The 20,054-nt window shown below is 32.9% G+C and overlaps 1 protein-coding gene across 1 annotated transcript in view; it reads right to left on the bottom strand.

The window, feature by feature from the left end:
* Positions 1 to 20,054, bottom strand: part of Pdlim5 (PDZ and LIM domain 5) — a 220,885-nt gene that overhangs the window by 94,628 nt on the left and 106,203 nt on the right. The window lies entirely within an intron of this gene.

Here is a 20,054-nt window from a genome sequence, read left to right as displayed (position 1 = left end):
GTTTCTCAACCATCTAACTTGAATCTTAATCTTTAGCAGTATCTGCCTTTTCCTGTAATACCCATGAACATATCCACAGGGTGCTGGGTCTGTGAAGATGATTCAGGTTGAACTGAATCACTGAATGAGTATTTTGTATTTATATTCTTAAGTGTTTGTCAAATTAAAGTATTTACTATTCTAAGAAATAAATAGTAATTTCTTCCACTAGGCTATACTTTTAATAAAGGCAATGAGAATGCGCCATCTTTATAACTTCACACAGTGCCTGGCATGTAATAGGTCATCAGTAATGAGTGTTGAAGGCAGAGAGGAAAGACAGACAAAAATCCATGCATATAAATTGAATATTTACAAATTCCAAGTGAAACTTTATTTGTAACATGTTTTCTGGCACTATATACATTTTGGTTAGTGTAAACTAAACAGCAACAACTGGTTTGGAGGAATTATATAATCATGACAATAATGAAAGTAAAAAGTATTATTGTCCTCATTTTCAAATGAGAAAATTCAAGTTCATGTAAACTGCTTTGGAAGGCATGGAAGCCCTCTGTTTTTATACATTACTGTGTACTAGCTGTATTCAACTAACACAATGAGAAAACCAGGGATACTTTACTCAATGCTAAGGTGTGGGTTACACTTAATATGCCAGAAGCAATTACACTCTCTCATATCAGACAGTCTGAGGATAAGCCATAGGTGCATAACTTAAGAAATGTAAGCATAAGAGGTAAATACTATGTGATAATAATTTTATTCTACAAACCAAGAGATTGTTTTACTTAGAAAGACAATAGATCACAATTAAAAGACACTAGGACAGGATATGGGATCTCCATGAGCATAACCTAACAATGAACTCTGATCAACACATTCAGCAGCAACTGAATTTTCCAACAACTACTAATTTGGTTCGCTAGGGCAGGCACTGACTGAACAATTGGCTAACCTAATGGAAGGCTACAATGGATGCTAACAATCAGTTACAGCAATAGGTTCTACTCTGTGCAGTTGCACAACTTTCCATGGGTACTCAGACAATTTCTCTTAGCTGAAAGGGTTATTATAACAAGCAAAGGAAACAAGTTCAAGTACAGAACAGTGGAATCTTCCTTTCATTGAAATTTCACAATAAGATGTAATTGCAAAGGGTTTACTTATTAAAACCACCCAAAACATTACTGAAAGTTTGCCAAAGCATAGAAGCCAGTATTCTTTTTCATCTGAACACTTTAAAGTACATGGAGCACTTCTTGAAACATAAAAACAATTGGTGAAAAGAACATGATATTTAACAGTTGCTAGATCTTTAAACATGGGATAAAATACATATATTCTATGTCTACAAAAACAAATTTCTTTGTTTTTTTTTTTTAGAGCTGTTAGCTCTAATTTAAAGAGTATAAGCAATAACAATGCCCCAGAATGGTTCGTTTCATTACATTTGGGATCCAATAAATGTATTTTGTTCTGAACAAACAGAATGAGTCCTAACATAATTTACCATGTAAAGTTCTATAGAAATGCAGTTTGAAATTTTGAATTCACACAAAAAATTTAAATCTGCAATTTAAATATGGGCCCAATTTGTGTCCGGGTAAAAACGTCTTACAAGTGCAATGACGTGAATTAAGACAGGGAAAGAAAGGGTAACATGCCTTCAAAAACCTAGGACTGAACTCATTACACAAACACCCTTTTCGAGGAGGGGAAAAGAGACAGGCATGTAATTAAATGTCAAATAAAATTGTCAACACTAGATGTAATAAAAATTAGTTTTCTTGTTTTAAAAACTAACCACCAAATGAGTCATAGAATCATTAAATTCTGAAAAGATTCCTTACTATTTATTTATTTATTTATTTGGTCCTTGGGATTGAATCCAGGGCCTTGTGCATGCAAAGCAAGCACTCTATCAACTGAGCTATGTCCTCATCCCCAGGTTCCTTATTTTATTACATGCCAATCAGGGGGTTGTTACGATTTCTGTATGACTATTTATAGAAGTTTATGATTTCAGAAAAATTTTGAACTCTTCAGTTAAAATGGATGCTAACATTCAGTTACAGCAATAGGTTCTACCCTGTGCAGTTGCACAACTTTCCATGGGTACTCAGACAATTTCTCTTAGCAGAAATCTCTTAACTTAATCTCTTAACTGAAATACTCTTAACTTATCTTTACTCCAAAAAGTAAAGTAACACATTTTAGTGTGTTACTTTACTTTTTGGAGTAAAGATAAGTCATTCACATTAAAAACATGTACCAAAATCTGTATTGTAGTAGTTACATTTTAAAAGATCAGTAGGCTACAAAAATTTTAGACATGAGTATAATTAGACATTTTTTTAAAAAATACTTTTTCGTTGTAGATGGACAAAATGACCTTTGTTGTATTTATTTATTTTTATGTGGTGTTGAGGATCAAATCCCGTGCCTCACAAGTGCCAGGCAAGCACTGCACCACTGAGCCACAACCCCAGCCCCACAATTAACACATTTTTATGACACTAAAAGTATTGTAGTTCAGAAAATTTATAATCCATTACAAATGAAACTTATAAGACATAAAAAACAAAGATACTAGTTTTAAAAAGCAAAGGTTACTATTCATCAAAGAACAGAATAAAAAGATACACCACCTTTTCCTTACAATAGTATAAAGATTTTTTAAAAATATTAATATATAATACTTGTGAGAATACTTCTATGTTACTGGGAGATCTCACATCTTGTGACACAATAATCAACTTTATGCTATTTGTCATAAGGAAATAATCTGAAGTACAAAAAAGACTTTATGCATGAAGATATTTGTGTACTACTGCATAATTTATAATAGTAAAAAATTTGAAACAAACTATTAAATACACAAGAAAAAAGCTAATTGGAATATAACCATCAATGAAAGATGAACCAATTAAAATATTCTTAAGGAAGAATCTTTCATTGCATGATAAAATGTTTCCTTTATATGATACCAAGCATATATAGTAATGATAAATATATGGAAAAAAAGGGTGAAAACACAAAAATTTTAGAAGAGGGTCTCTCTAAGTGATATCTTATACAATGTACATGCACTACTTTTTGTAATTAGAAAACTATTTCTCAAAGCACATTTCATGGAAAACAGTTCCCCCAAAACAAAATACATACACAAACATGTTCTGTTATCAAAGATATCTGGAAAATATGGAGTTAAAGTTACACAATATCTTAGCTGCTAAACTTCTCAGAGACTCTAAATGCCTAAAAGAAGAGCAGACTATGGATTATTGCCCATACACTTTGAAGGAGAACTAATTATTTAAGAAACATTTCTCAAAATTGGAGTTGGGAGGGGTGGCCCTCTGGGAAACACTATTTTAAAGAAATATTTAACCAAGGAGCAAGTTTGTAAAGTCTGAAATGTTTACTTGAGTCCCACAGTGGCTAAATTTAAGGGAAAGAAATATTACAGTTCTTAAAATTCTCAAAAGTTTTTGTTATACAAATTATCTTTTTTAATGAAACTACTGCTTTCTTGAACTTTATGTTTAATAAGATACTCAAAGCCTATGAACATAATTTAACCAAAGTTTAAGGAAGAAAATTCTATTTCTTCATCAAACTGGAATATCTATTTTCAATAGTGCCCAGGGAGAAAGTCCTAACATAATAAGAAGAAAAAGCATTTTTCAAAATTAAATTAATCATAATTACCTGTTTTTTTTTTCCTTTAGACAAATATTGTCAAGAAAGTGTTCTTTTAGAAATGGCACCGGTTCCATGAAAAAGACTATTTTTCAAAGATATTTAAATAAATGAATGGTTAAAAACTTAGGAGTAATTATAAAAAATTATTCTTGCACTTTTCTTTTCATTCATAATGGGATAATATATCTCCCCTCTGAACCACAGTAATCATCACAAGTCACTTTCATGTAGTGTGTGAGTTTCAAACCACCGGAGAGCTGGCAATGGCTTAGTGCCACAGGCTCAACAATTTGCTTATTGTTCTCTCTCCCCTTGGTGTGAAGCCACCGTACAGGAGTAGGCCATGATGGTGAGATATGAGTGCCTTAGCTCAGTCCCACCCTTGGCTTGTGGAATTCAAAGAACAAAGCCATCAGTGTGGCTCAAACAATCTATTTGAAAGTTGATTGGTTCTTATAAAAACAGTATCCAAAATAAAAATCCCTGATTCATTATAACCAGTTTCAGAGCTTCTGAACAGTTGAAAGGAGTTCTGATTCATGACAGATTTATTAAAAATTAGAAATGTGATGTCCTAGTTAGAATAATAAGGGAAAAATTAATGAATTAGCAATGTCTCCATCATGAATTAGATTCAAAAGAATCAAGCAAAACTTCATCTTACAAACACCCAACAAATGATGCTATCCTTAAATTATGCTTTTAACCAATGTATATATTTTTTTAAACTGCTTCACAAAATAACATGTTATTTAGTTAATAAAATAGCCATGAATGAATTTTCATATTAGTGTTTAATAATGAGGAATTAGGCAACAGACCAAACTGATAAAATTATTCACATTGCTCACTGTCTTGGCGACTCCTTCAATCACATCTAATATACTAAACTCATAAACAGTCATACAGTAAAGAGTAGGGTGTGTGGTTCATCTTCTATGAGATGAGTTCTATCAAAGTTTCCCACAGCATGGCCATCTCTGGGCCCACTGACCTTAGGACCCAAAAACACTAGGGCACATCATTAATCACTTTAATTGCAAAGTTGTCAATTTGCAATAACAAAGACACTCCAGGGGGAAAAAGTGAGCACTCTATAGAGTGCAGAGATGTCTCTTTAAACAATTTCTCCAAACTTTATTGCTCTTTCATTCAATCTTCTATCCCCAAATCTCAAACCCTAAACATTTAGATCATTTGTGGCAATGTTCCAGTGTTTTATTTTTTTAATCCAAAATGACTTAAAAATATGTAAATATTTTATTTTCTATAAATGAAGATTATAGTGTGCATCATTATGCACACTATAACAGCTTTTAGCTTATCAAAGGCTGCGCTCACCACACACACAAACACACACACACACACACACCACACACTCTCACTTTTGCTCTGCCTTTTTGCATCTTCTCTATCTTATTACAAGAACTAATAGAGTAGATTGTTCCTCCTAGTGAGAGAAAGAAATAATTCAAAGTTGGACAGACTTTCTGAAGAGAGAAAGAAGGAAAGAGGACACAAGCAGGGAAACTGCTCTTGCCCACCTGGGTACATGAGGTACACTGTGCTTGTGGCTCTACTTTAAATCAGGTGAGGCTCTGATACATATTCACGATGACAGTTACCACTTGATAAATACTTCCTTAGGTAAGAATGAGTATTTCTGTTGTAATGATCCTTTTCAGGTGACTAAAACAGATGATGAAAGTTTGACAAGAAATTTTCATCAACCAGTTACAAATCAAGCTAAGGAGCTGATGGATGGATGCAAAGGAACAAGGAGAAAGGAGGAAGGTAGTTAGTTCTACTGAGCTTCCCTGATCCAAAAGGGTATACCAGTTTCAAGGAGGAAAAGGATGGGGAGGGAGAACATTAGATTAAATTCTAAAAGGTTAAATAAATATCTGCCATTATTACAAATAATGAGAGCATAAAAGTCAGCAATACAACTATCATTTACTGGGCTCAACAATGAATTAAAGGCCTTATATATATAATATGGTGTTTAGGTTACAAAAAGAAAAACTTAGAAGTGTTAAATAACTCTCATCATTAGTAAGTTTAACACCAATGTCCACGTTTTTCCCTAAATATTAATCTCATAGCAAACAATGCTAGTTCCTTAATAAATATTTCTTCCACTCATGGTATACTGCTATATTTTCTGTGACTGAAGACTGAATACTGACCAACTTAAATAACCAGTTTTGGTGACAGTTTTGTGTTACTTGACATCTCCCACTTGAGATCATGTTTTCATCTGTCCATCCATCAAATAGTTATTGAGCTTTAAAAACAGTTCCAGAAATTGGAAACACAGTGGTAAACAAGTCAAAGTTCAGGCTAGAATCTACATTGTAACACAGGAAGCAGACATGTCAATAAATAAGATAGCTGCATATGATATACATGCTAAGAAAACGATCATAGTAACACGAGAGAGTGTAAGTGATATCACCCTGACTAGTTACTTCAAAGTTTAAATAGTTAATGCCTAAATACTTAAAAATCTCTCAGAAACAAACTATTTTACAAGGTGGCAATTCAAGCTAATTTAAATAGTATAAGAGGAACTGTAGACTAAAAAACAGCTACCTTAAATTTATAAAAACAATTTTATTCCAAATAATCCTGTAATATAAGTGATAGTGTCTTACTTTACAGATGAGAAATTGAAATATAAAAGGGTAAAATTAAAAGTCATCCATCTAGTTAGGAGTGGGAGACTTATTATCCCAAGGCTTATTCAAAGACTTCATTTTTCAACACAAAACAAATTTCATCCATTTTAAAGATATGAATCAACCCAAGCAAAAAGGCTTTCCAGTGATTCCCTCTTTTCTAACCTCTCAATAAGGATGTGGTTATTTTGTAGAAAAAAACCCCAATATATATGGATACAAGTACTCTTCAAAGGTAACAAGAATCCAAAATTATTAGAGACTAGTTTCATAGAAGAATGAGAATCAACTAAAATATCATTCTACTCAATATGACGGGAGGGATTTTAAAAAATTAACTGGAGCAACCCTCAAATTGATCTTGTGATATTCCACATAAATGGATTTGGTCAAGGCCTAAATCTTCTAGAATATTCCAAAAAAGATGTATCGATTGTTGTCTTTCTATATCTTTATTTAAAAAATTATCACATTAATAATAAGTATTTTTCTATAGTCTCTCATTTATTTCTGCAAATCTTAAAATTATCTTTAAATTTTGTGCAAAATTTTACAATATTTACTTGACTTCAGGGGGAAGAAATTCATTTTTTTACTCTACATTTCCACAATATTTTTTTCATATTTATTTTTCAGTTGTAGTTGAACACAATACTTTCATTTTATTTATTATTATGTGGTGCTGAGGATCGAACCCAGGGCCTCCCACACGCTAGGCGAGTGCTCTACCACTGAGCCACAACCCCAGCCCCCCCACAATATTTTATGAGGATAAAAAAATTCCATCTATCCATTGTGCCTCATGTCCACACTCAAAATAACTTGAGAGGAGAAACAGCATTTTCTGGCTGGTATTTAAAAATATTCAAGTCAAAAAAGAATATTAAAAATATTCTATGATAGACATGCTCAAGTTTAAGTAAAAGGAATTTCAAAGATCAGAATAATTCAGTTTTACTATTAATATAATTCCATTATTGTGAAAATATCATTTTAATAAAGGGTTTTATATAAAGAATGTAATTTATTATGTCCCATTGTAAAGAAATGACAAAATTTATTGTAAATGGCCAGACAGTAAATACTTTAAGCTTTGTGAGCCACATTATCTCGAATTCATCTACTCAGCTCTGCCACTGTGGAAAGAAAGAAGATGCAAATAAAACCTAAATGAATGAGATGGCTGTATTCCAATAAAACTTCATTCATAAAAACAGGTGGTAGGCAAGATTTGGCCTGTAAGAAATAGTTTGCCAACCTCTGGTTTAGATCATTTTATAATTTAGATAATAACAAATCTTCTAGAAAGTAAATTCACATGACCACAGCTCCTTTGGTTTCTAAGCCTCATAACCATTCCTGAACAATGAAAAGCCCAACATATTCAGGCATCCATAAGCATCAGAAAAAAGAGTTAAATTTCCATTATTCCTTCTGTGTTATATGATACCACTTTTCAGTTCATCTGTCACTTTATTTCAAACTTTTATACTGAGTGCAAATGAATGAAACATCTAGACTTCCAAATCACCCATTCAAATGAAATTCACACTGCACAGCGCTGATTCCAAAGTTTAGTTGAAGGGGCAGATATTATTGGACTAGGATAACATTTTAAGCCCTATTTTTAACTCTGAGACTCAGCACCTCAGTTTATTTGCTAAGAGATTACTAAATACCTCTTATCTTCTGATTCCATATACTATAAATGGGACTATTAGTAATGTAATTAAAAATATTCTAAAAGAATAAGTAAAATTTACCATGTTTTTCATTCTTTCATCTCTCTCCTCCCCCTCTTTCCCATCCCCTTCTTTTTCCTTATTCCTTTCTCTTTACTGGGAGTGAATCCAGGGGTTTTTCTACTACTCAGCTATATTTCCAGTCATTTTAATTTTTAATCTACTAAGGCTGGCCTCAAACTTGTTATCCTCCTGTCTGAGCCTACCGAATATCTAGAATTACAGATATGCATCATGCCAGGCTTGTACCATGCATTATCATGAAAGAGAAGAGGCTGACAAATATAATTCTCCTCTTTCCCATCAAACTCTACACTTTTATTTCTTATCAGCCACAGGCTATAATAACTTTAGAACTGACAAAAGCAAGCAAAGTATAATAGAGTTATATTCCCTGAAAATCTACTAGCTTCACATCATCCTTTAGGCACCACTGATAAATACAAACTGCCACTTAATGTACCTTCCCTTCTAGTTGTAATCAGGTAGGGAAAAAAAAGCAATATTTTTATTCACATAGTACTTCAATACCAATATGAAAATAACAGAACTTGAAAAGCAAATGATCTGCCTGTGAAACAGAGTTCCATTTATATGTCTACATTTTACTGGCTCTATTGAGACACTACTACAATGCCCCTGAAATAAATACGGTTCATATTAGGAGAGTACATATCAGTAATAAATGATACCTATAACTATATTTATGCACAATTCAGCAGCAAATATAAAGTTAACTGCTTCAGGAAAACCTTGGTAAGATCAAATGCTAGCAAAGCATTATATAGAGGATAAAAGTGGTATTTTCAAGACAATTCATAATCTGAAGTCTATCCTCTTGATTTTTTCATCGTTTTAGGGGAAGCTTAGAACCCTAAAGAGACAAAAAGATCTTGCTTTTCATATCTAAGCTCTCTCTTATCAAGCTCTTCATTGATACTGAGTGATTCTTTGAGAAATGGGATAAATAGCTAAATGAAGATTGCAAGCTTATGTTACCAACAAAAGAAATTAGGTACTGGTTGGCATAATGATAATGGTACTGCCTCCCTTGTAGAACTGCTTTGCAGAATGTGAGCAGGGACAAATGTTGATGTAGAAGACTGTCTAAGTAGACTACTAGACCCTGCAGCTCTGGAAATTATTCTGTTTCTGATTATATACTGTTCCAATTACATTATCTACTGGGATAAATTTCAAAACAACCAAAAAAAATCTAGAGAGGAGCAAGAAAATATCATTTTTGAGCATTTACCAATGCCAATTTCACTTAGATTATTACATAAATTATTCTTCCTGAGGAAGTAGCATTGTTTTAATTTTAAATAGAGAAAGCAGAAATTCAAACAGACTAAGTAATATGATCACGATTTAGAATTTGACACTGGCAGAATCACAATTTGAACCCAAGTCTTCCAGATGCTATTACTTTTTAAGGAATAACATCAAACAAAGTGAAAGTCATAAAATTAAACTCGGGTAAAGGAGTACTGAAAGTGATGAATTTAAACAGTGAATAACTATTAACTTTCAATTAACTATAACCCCTCATTTTCAATCACAATACTGTGATTGAAACAGAATAATTTCTGTAATAATGTGATTGAAAATAAATAAGCTAAAAATGAATTTAGGAAATGTCATCTTTGATTTAATTCATATAAACACAAGTTACTGTATGATATACACATATCCATGTGAATGGATAGATTGTTTATGTATCTAGTGCACATTTTACAGTTTGGACAATATTTACATAAATAAGCATTTAAGTTTTTCAGAAAATTCCCAGCTGAAGCTTAATAAAAAGATTAAAAAACAAATAGATAGGTTTCAGTCCATTCCTTATTTTTCCAGACTTGTGCATATTTTTATCCATAATAACTGAAATTCTCTAATAACTTCATTTTCCAGCAGGATTGGACTAGAAGTTTCCTTCTGTAATGTCAACCTGGGTATGTGCTTGAAACAGCAACCAGCTTCTGAGATTAGAAGCCATGTGGATCCCAAGGTACATCATATGATATTCTTGTGGGTATGAATTTAGAATCTTATGTTTATACCTCCTCATCTTTAAGGTCTTGAGCAAATAAAGGAACTTACATCATAGTCCCCATCACAACTATTAATGGCTATTTGCTACCAATGATTCAAAATTAATTAGATTTTTTTGACTGAAGTGTGATTAGTGATGCAGGGAGTGGTGTATACTGAGCATTTATGATTACTGAAATAACCATAAAGGTTCCTGCACAATTTGATTTTAACCACATATTCACACAATATGTGCATAATCACTGCATAATACATTTGTTACAATATGTAACTATTCTTTAATCAGACTGTATTTTCATGAACAACCTTATATTATGGTCAGACTCTAGTTCCTATTAAACACCAGATTTGTCATGATTAGAATTGGCTTTCTATATTACCATAATTATTTACATAAGTACCTTATCATTCATGAGTGATATTTATTATACCAGAGTCAATTTAAGTTCAAAGAAAACATCTGTATTATATCTTTTTTTCTAAATTAATTTCATGAATTTATTAAATCATTCCACAAATATTTATTGAATCTCTGATGGAACAGGCTCTGCTGTAGGGATTGGGACAATAGTAAAAATAAAACACAAAATCCCTCCTTTGAAAGTGCTCACTTGTACTTGGGAGAGGTAAACAAAAAACAAGCAAGCAAAATATGTCACCAGGTAGGCTGGGAATGTAGCTCAGGGAAGAATGCTTGCCTAGCATGCATGAGGCCTGGGGTTTAACTCCCAGCACCATGTAAAAGATGAAAAAAGGTCATGTGGTGATAAGTACTATGGAGTATGTTATGGTTTGGATATGAAATGTGCCCCTAAAGGCTCATTCAAGGCTTAGTCCCCAACTAGTGACACTATTGGGAGGTGGAATGACTTTTAAAAGTAGAGCCTAAGAAAAAGATTTTAGGCAATAGGGGTGTGTCCTTGAAGAAGATACTGGGATCTCCAGTTCCTCCTCTCTTTTGATTTCCTGGTTATCATGAAGAGAGCAGCTTCTCCATCACCTGCTCCTTGCCAAGTCCCCCAAGCAGGAATGGGGCATTTGAACTAAAATGGTTCCAGGAATCTCAACTGGGGAACAGCAAGAGATAAAGCTAGCAACAGCAGGGAGACAGAACAATTAAGGTACATAAAACCTTTATAAGGATTTGTATTCCTTTATGAATGAAACACAAAAGTATCTCTTTTAGCACAATACTTCATTAGAAGAAGGTTAAACTAAATCCCAGTGCTGAACAATAAATTCGCCTGTATACACTTTGAACTGTATAAACCTGCTTATTAACTGAAAAGGAAAAGGATTAAAATTGCCAACTTATAACATATCTTAATAAACAAAATGCAAATAGAAATTAACAAAATACCTAATTGTTCTTGCTCTTTTTAAAGTGTGAGACATGGTCTTTGTGGTTCATATTTGCATGCACCCTGAATTATGCTAATAATGGAGGCAGAATTTTGCCAGTAACTTTTTCTAGGCATCCTTCTCTTTTTCTACTCATATCTTGGCTAAAAACATTAAATTACAAGGTGTTTGGTTTTTTTTTTTTTAATAAAGAGGGTATTTTTAGGTATTTCAATAAAATTTCATCATTCAACATAGCCTTATTAGGAATACACAGTCAGTCTGCCATCTCTTGTGGAGAACCATATGAAATAAAAACTTTTCATTCATAACTCTCAACTTAGTTTTCCCCAGTTATTTAACATTAAAAATTTTTTGATAATTTTAGACTTTTTAAAAATCTATTTACTCAAAGTACTTAAAAATAAATGATCAAAAGTGGATATTCTAGCAATAGATAGGCTAGATTTGTTCTTGTTTAATAATTTCTAGGTGAGCCCTTAATTTCACATTCATTGATTAGTAAGTAGAATCTTACTCTCATTACTGAATCTTAAATTAGTTCAAAGGTGATAATAATATACAAATCCAATAAAAAAAATCAGGTAAATTTTTAAGTGTTTATTTTTAGAAGTTCTATTATTTGTGATTTACTTCACATTTATACCATTATAGAGGAAAAAAACTCATTCAAGTGTTTCTTTTACTTATTAAGAAACATTATTTTTCTTATATAAATTATTTTATTTATAAAGGAAGTTAGCATTGCTTATATATCTGGTTGATAATTTAATGGATTTTATAAAATACAGAATAAATTAAAATTCCAAAGCTTTTTAATATTAACAAAGTATTAGTATCTTTTCTTTTTATAAAGGAATCATATAAAACAAAAATTACATTGTCCATTCTGATACCTCTTCTACATTAGAGATAGAAAATCTGAGACTACAGAAAATTGCCTGATTCACCAAAAGGTAAATTCTTTATCCTCTGAGAATTAATGTACCTTTTCTCCACCACTATTTGAATCTATTAGGAAGTGACCTAAAAGAACGCTTAGTATTACACTACTTATAATATATGTGACTCACCATGGAACTTCAAAACCCTAACTGGTCTCTACACCCGTTCAATGGATAAATCCTCTACGAAAAGCTTAAAAACTAGCAACGTCAAACTGCTATCAAAGTTTCTAAATGCTTATTCTGAATTTTAGTACTTATCTCATTGAAGACCAGACCAGGAACAAACATCAGACTAGGGCTGGGCCAATGCTCTACAAAACTACTTTAAACACGCTTTACCCAGTACAAATCTGAACATATAAAATACATATTTTTATATACAACCTGTGAAAATATATTCTGTTTAGTTCATTACATTTACAAAAGAAAAAAGAAAAGAAACAGCACAGGGGAGTTGGGGTGCTGCTCCTAACCCTATAAACTGAATGTGTAACCTCAGTATGATAAACACTAATCTGGACTCAAAGTCAGAGAGCTCAGAAAGATCATTTAATAAACAGGAAGGCTGGCTAAGAGTGGTCATATACAAATGTTCACTGAATTGTACTGAAACAGTCCATATGTAAAACAACATTAAACTAGTTTACCTTTTTTAAATATATATTTTTAGTTGTACATAAACACAATACCTTTAGTTTGTTTATTTATTTATTTTTATGTGATGCTGAGTGCCTCACATATGTGAGGTAAGCACTCTAACTGCTGAGCCACAAACCCAGACCCCTAGTTTAACTTTTGAAAAGTGACGTATACAATAATATCCTCAAATGCATAAAATAAACAGATCTAGAAACAATAATAATAATTAACACAAGGATCTGGCCAGGACATGTCTCTCATCCACAGGAATTTGCTTATGAAACTGAACTACAGCTAGGTATTGTGGCAAACACTTGTAATCCTAGCAACTAGGGAGGCTGAGGCAGGAGGATCACAAACTTAGAAACTTAGCAAGGCTCTAAACAACTTAGTGAGACCCAGCATCAAAAATAAAAAATAAAAGGGGCTGGGGATGTAGTTCAGTAGTAAAATGCCTCTGGGTTCAATTCCCTATACCAAAACAAAATAAGCAAACAAAGAAAAACCCCAAAACTGAACTAGATAATGGAAATTTCCCCTAACAATGGATGCAAATATAGAGAAGTCAAATATGATGGCTAACTCTTATGGTCAATAATCTGAAATGTACTAGATTCTATCATAAAATAAAAACATCACCTCTAATCTGATATTTTTCCTAACATGTGCTCTAATGATCCATGTGCTAAAATGATGCCACCTTGAAGGGCAAGGGAATCATATTAATTTCCTCTCTATGAAATTTGTGGAAGTATGTGAAATTTCACAAGTAACTTATTTCACAGAAAAAAAAAATACTATGTTCTATGCTGTGATCTTTTCTCAAAAAATAAACCTTGACAGAATGACGATTATCAAGAACACAAGTAACAATAAATGTTGGCAAGGATGTGGGGGGAAGGCAGGACTAAGGATTGAACTCAAAGGCACTTTATCACTGAAGTCCTGAACTCTTTTTAAATTTTGAGACAAGTTTTGTGATACTTCTGCCTCCGCGCCCCAAGTAGCTGGGATTATAGGCATGCATCACTGCACTCTGCCCAAAACACATGTTCCTATATATCCAACATGTCCCTTTCTTTTATTGGCATCACTAGTTATACCTAAAAGCCCAGTCATACATGGCAATAAAATATAATAATTAAAGATCAAAGTAGCAGCTGTGTTCAGGGACCACACCCAAGCCTGTTAGTGAGCTGCATACCTCAATTAATAATGAGATCCATATTTGAATAAAATTGAGCTTGCATTAAAATCTTTGTTCCCGTTTTGACACGCACAACATCTAAGAGCTTGGCTGCTTTCACCCATGACCTTGTTTTCAGCTGTCTGTCACATAAATTTGCAATTTAGCATCTCACTGATCTCCTTGTTTTCTAGGGAACACTACCCCCCCCAAAAATAAAACAACACTGTCATATGCTTATGCTTTGGTGTTTCTATGAAAACAAGATGCAGCATGACTCACTGCTCTTGGTGAATTACGTGCCTCATGTGAGTTTTGAAGAAAGAGAATAGCAGCTACATGTGCTAGGATACTGATGAGCATGGCTGTAAGAAGCCAGTTGTTTAGAGGAACATTTGTAGAGAAAAAGCAGTTGGTATAAACATAATTAGACAGTAGGTCTGTGCTATGGTTTAGATGTGGTATCCCCCAAAAGCTCACAGATGAAACAATACAAGAAGGCTTTGAGGAGAAATAATTGGATTATAATCTTAACCCTACTGGTGAATTGATCCCTGATGGGATTAACTAGAGGCGGGTGGGATATGGCAGGAGAAAATAGTCCATTGGGGACATAGCTATGGGGCATAAATTTTGTTATCTGGAGAGTGGAGTCTCTCTCTGCTTCTTGATCATCATGTGAGCTGCTTCCCTCCACCACACTCTTCTGCCATGTTGTTCAATCTCACCTCGAGCCCTAAGGAATGCAGCCAGCTGTCTATGGACTTAGACCTCTGAAACCATGAGCCCTCATATAAACCTTTCTTCCTCTAAAGTTGTTCTAGTTGGGTCTTTCAGTCACAGCAGTGAAAAGGCTGACTAAAACAGTCTGGATCAGATAATTACAACTTTCCTTTTCAGAACCATCAAAAAATATTTGCTATAACCTAGATATCTGATGAGTCTGCATTTAATAAAATTAGATAAGAGAACTAGGCCAGTTTTTAAAACTTGACAAAATACTCAGCGATGGTTTGAGATTAATCATTGACAGATCATCCAAACTGACCTTCTACAGAATCAATATCAAAATCATACTAGATCTTTTTTCAATTTTTTAGGTTTCATAACAGCTAACAAACTGTTGTTCTATGTCAAACTATTACAATTTCCCACTAGTCCAATTAAAATCCTCATCCTATAAATTTATTTTCTTTAGTTTACCAAAAATAATGAGCAGGAAAATCTATACAGACTCAAATATACCAGTGCTGAAATGCTCTAGACAAAATAAACACAACAACAAAGTTCATTATAACTATTTGCAGAAGTGACCCAATGAATGGCCTTATAAAAAACACTCAAGAACAACATTCACGTACGTAACTTGTTAAAATTTTTACTACTCTCAGGAAAATGTCAGCTAATTTCACAGAAATGTCAGCTAATTTCACAGAAAAATGGAAAAGACAGCTAATTTACATATAAGCTCATCATCTAGAATAAAAGAAACAAACCAAACCTAAAGGCCCAAATTTTTATTCCCAAATTAGGGTGATGTTATAATCCTTGACTACATCTGAAATATTTTTAAGGTCCAACATGTAAAACAAGTAAAAGTATAGCTTCTGTCGTTGAAGTACAAACACAGGCTGGAAACTCAGAATGTTTTCCACTGGCCTCCTGGTAGTACCACCCTAGGACAGTTCAGGAAAGAGCTTGATAAAGCTGGGTCCTCAAGTTTAAAGACAAGAAAACGGAAGTCTCAAAGAATAGGCTGAGAAGTTCCATTTCTACTACACTTGAATGCTAGCCTTTTCTGGGTCTCTATTTTCTTATTTGAAAAGTAAGTATTATCATTCCCAATCATCTACTTCATCATTATACTTCATTATGAGAAAACAGCTAAATGTTAAGAAAATAAAAGCAGAAACTTGACTTGCAGCTAAGTAAGACTTAGGTCTCAATACCATCTTGTCAGCAGTTAGTCCATATAATTACTTGAGTTTCCTCATGTGTAAAAGAGAAAAATACCACCAACCTCACCTGGTAATTCATGGATTAAATGGGGGCAATACATGTAAATTATCACACACTTTACCTGCAGCTTGTAGCTGATTAATAAAACAGACTAGAGTTTTTAAATCATTTCAATGTATTTATAAAATGTATATACTTAACATTATAATCACTGTATAGAAGTTTCAGGAGCAAATTCATTATTAACAATCTTACCACTTTGGCATGTAGTGACTGAAATTAAGGATTGAAATGAAAAAGTTCATAAGCTAAAGCAAGTGGGTTTTTCACAGTAATATTTTACCACATCACAATTCTATAATGAAATAACATGACAAACTTATGCACACAGGGAATAACTGGGTTTTTGTTTTCCCTCTCTATGTACTGTAGGTTGATCATTCTCTATCAAAATGCTTCATCACCAGAGTGTTTCAGACTCAGTAAAATTGAATAAGAATAAAGAAAAGAAACCCACCAAAACATCTACCAACACACCCACCTTTACTACATTTCTAGTTATCTCCCTCCTGCATCAGAAGCATGAATCAGACTAGAATACTAAGTCATCCATTTCAGCTGCCCTCTCAGCTTTCTTATGACCACTGTACACCTGTCTGATGTAATCCTGATGTGTGTTTCTACTGCCACCATATGAAACAAGATCACTCTTTATTAGCCAATTTCAACTTACTTCTATTTTATGAAGCAAAATCTAAGAGAAAAAAGATCTTTTCCTTCACTACTTTTTCTTAGAGTCTCTCTTATGGTAAATCTCCTATTCTGGCTTTGTGTTCATATAAAAAAGTATATGTTAAAATTCAACTTTAACCTATAGGTTTTTATATATATTTTTATTTAATTGGTCACATAATTCATAACCAGAAGTTAACTTTAATACTATCTCTTCAGGACTCCTAAATATGAACCAACAAGATTTACAGAGTTAGCATTCCATCTATTTCATTTTTATGTTAAAAAGACTCTAAATCTCAGACATAATCCATTTCATAATACAAGCTTTAAAAACAGCTTTTAAACAATACTTTCATTTCCCCTCATTTTTTCCAACCACAAGAATGTTGCCACATTTCTTTAAACAAATCTTGCAGCACTTGTCATGACAATTTATGAATATTTTAAAATTAACTATATATTACATTGTCAAGAAACAGTTGTCAGTAAATACAATATATAACTTATTCTAGGAGATAAGTTCCTCAGACTCTGAAAAGAGTTAACTGCAATGATACATTTAAAAAGTCATCAAAGTGTCTGTTTTACAACTGAAGTAATAAAAATGTGTACATGTTCACAGGTCATCTCAGCTACAGAAGCACTTGTGAGGCATTAGGTGGCTACTGAGAACAAAGATTAAACTTCAAAATCTTTAGGCAGAGTCAAAATTTCTATGTTCTTATGAATAAACTTTATTATGTAATCTCTGCCTATTTAACACATTAAGAAATAATCAGTTCATAGGGAAAAAATGCCAGTCAAGTTCTTCTGTAGAGATGAATAACGTTATTTCCTAAAGAAGAAAGAAAGGAAGCCTCTTCCATTCCATTTCCTCCTAGAGAACAATTTAGGCTCAGCTGTACAGGAAGACTTTTCTTTCTGATCTGACCTCAGTTGTTATCACTTTTTCCTTTAATAGTCATATACTGGGAATAGTGGCTGGTTAGGCAACCATTATGTTGACCTGATTGAATTCCTATGTCTCTGTATATTTTAGCATCATCTGTGTTTCAAGACTCTTGTTATGGGTACTGTAAGAAACATCACATAGTGGTGTAAGAAATGAATCCTCTGGAGACCATCAAGTAGAGGAAGGGGACCAGGAGGAGGGAGGAAGAAAGGGTGAGGGGAAGCACTGGGAAGTGAAACTGAACAAATTATGCTGTATGCATGTATGAACACACGGCAACGAAACCCACTATTCTGTATAACTAATATGCACCAATTAAAAAAAAATGAATCCTTTCAAGGATCCTAACACTTATTTCAAGGAGATAAAATGAACACGTACTGTGTGACTGTGATTAAATATTGGGCTGTGTAGTAGACAGATGTGATTCTAGAATCAAAATCTCTGCTCACTGGTAGAGTGCTTGCTCACCTAGCACCTGAGAGGCCCTGGGTTCAATCCTCAGCTTTACATTAAAAAAAATAAAAAATAAAAAAATAAAGGTATTATGTACAACTACAACTAAAAAACAAATATTAAAAAAAAATTCTGGGGGTGGAATCCAGTAATCCGCTTCAATTTTTAAGCTCAGTAAAATTTCAGGGCCTTGATTTTAGAGAAGCTAAGGGATATCTTTTCATTTACTATACATCTTTAAATTCATTAGGGTACAGCTTCTGCAAAAATTATGGGTTTTTTGATGGTTAAATGGATATATTGAGGATAAAAAGAGAAATTAACTTGAATCTGATCAATAAGTACTGATTTAGCCTATTTAAATATATACCAACAGACCTGAAAGAACAGTACAGCCAACAAGGCTATTAAAAGCAAGACAAACACCTGTTAATGCATATGAAAAAACTCACAAACATGCTTCTGCTCCATGGGTTTCTTTTCAAAATCAGACATGAGCTAACAGATGCTCCCTTGTTAAAAAAAAAATTATTGAAATTAAAAATTAAAAGATGCACACCATTTTTTCTTGTTCTTTTTAGATATATATGTTAGTAGAGTGTATTTTGATATATTATACATATTCATAACATGGATTATGACTTATTGTAATTGGAATCCAATTCTTGTTGTTTGCACAAGTAATTTAAGTGAGGCATGAAGCAGGGATACAGTGCACTGAGTTAATCTAACAGTTTTCAGACTACTAATTTTCCTGTCCTAAGCACTAGGTGATATTATTGACATATAAAAGATATATGATAAACTTTAAAAACATTAATAGATTAAATAGTTTCACTGAAGAAAAACATAGATTTAATTGAGCTAGAGCCAGACTAGTTAGAAAACTGAGATGAAAATGATCTTTTCTAACAGAAGCATTAAATACTTCAGTAGCTGCATACTACTGATTTCACAGCATCCTTAGCTTTATATTTTGACATATGACAGTACAATCCTCTTACCTCATCTTCAAAAATTTCTAAATTTTTCTTGGTTTTAGTCCTTTCACATTTGAATTTTCAAATTGGCAGGCTAAATTCAAGATTTTATTCTGTTTTGTTGGTTTATCATTTATGTTCTTTCAGTTCTTTTTCTTTCTATAATTAATTTTATTCCCACAGTACCTTAATCCCAGGTAGAGTCTATTTCCAAGAAAAGTTACATACTTTGGCCAAAAGAAGAGGCCAAAATACTGTGGGTGGTGATTTTTAATAACAGAAATAATAAAAACATCATTAACTGCAAATATCAGAATTTGTCTCTTTTGTCCCTCAAGTACAGAGAATTTCTGATAGACATTACAGAATTTCAAAATTAGAATTTTAGAATTCCAAATTCTTAGACTTTAAAAACTAGACAGTTATGGAACTTCAAGCCATCAAAACTTATGTCCACCTTGTGTCAACAAAACTAAAATACCACTAGAGGTAATATGCTGAAGTTATTCTGAGAAGTGATGATAATATGCAGCCAAAGCCACATTGTTTCCTTGAATCTTTCAATGTGTGGCAATATCCAGAGCTTAAAAAAATTTTACAAGGACAATGGCACAAGTTAAATGCTTGCTTACAAGTCTTAAATTTCTTATCTGTG

This window comes from Urocitellus parryii, chromosome 10, assembly GCF_045843805.1.
Source record: "Urocitellus parryii isolate mUroPar1 chromosome 10, mUroPar1.hap1, whole genome shotgun sequence".
In the NCBI taxonomy this organism is placed as follows: Eukaryota; Metazoa; Chordata; class Mammalia; order Rodentia; family Sciuridae; genus Urocitellus; species Urocitellus parryii.
The sequence above is the reverse complement of the archived record's forward strand: the minus strand, read 5'-3'. Positions and strand labels throughout refer to the sequence as shown.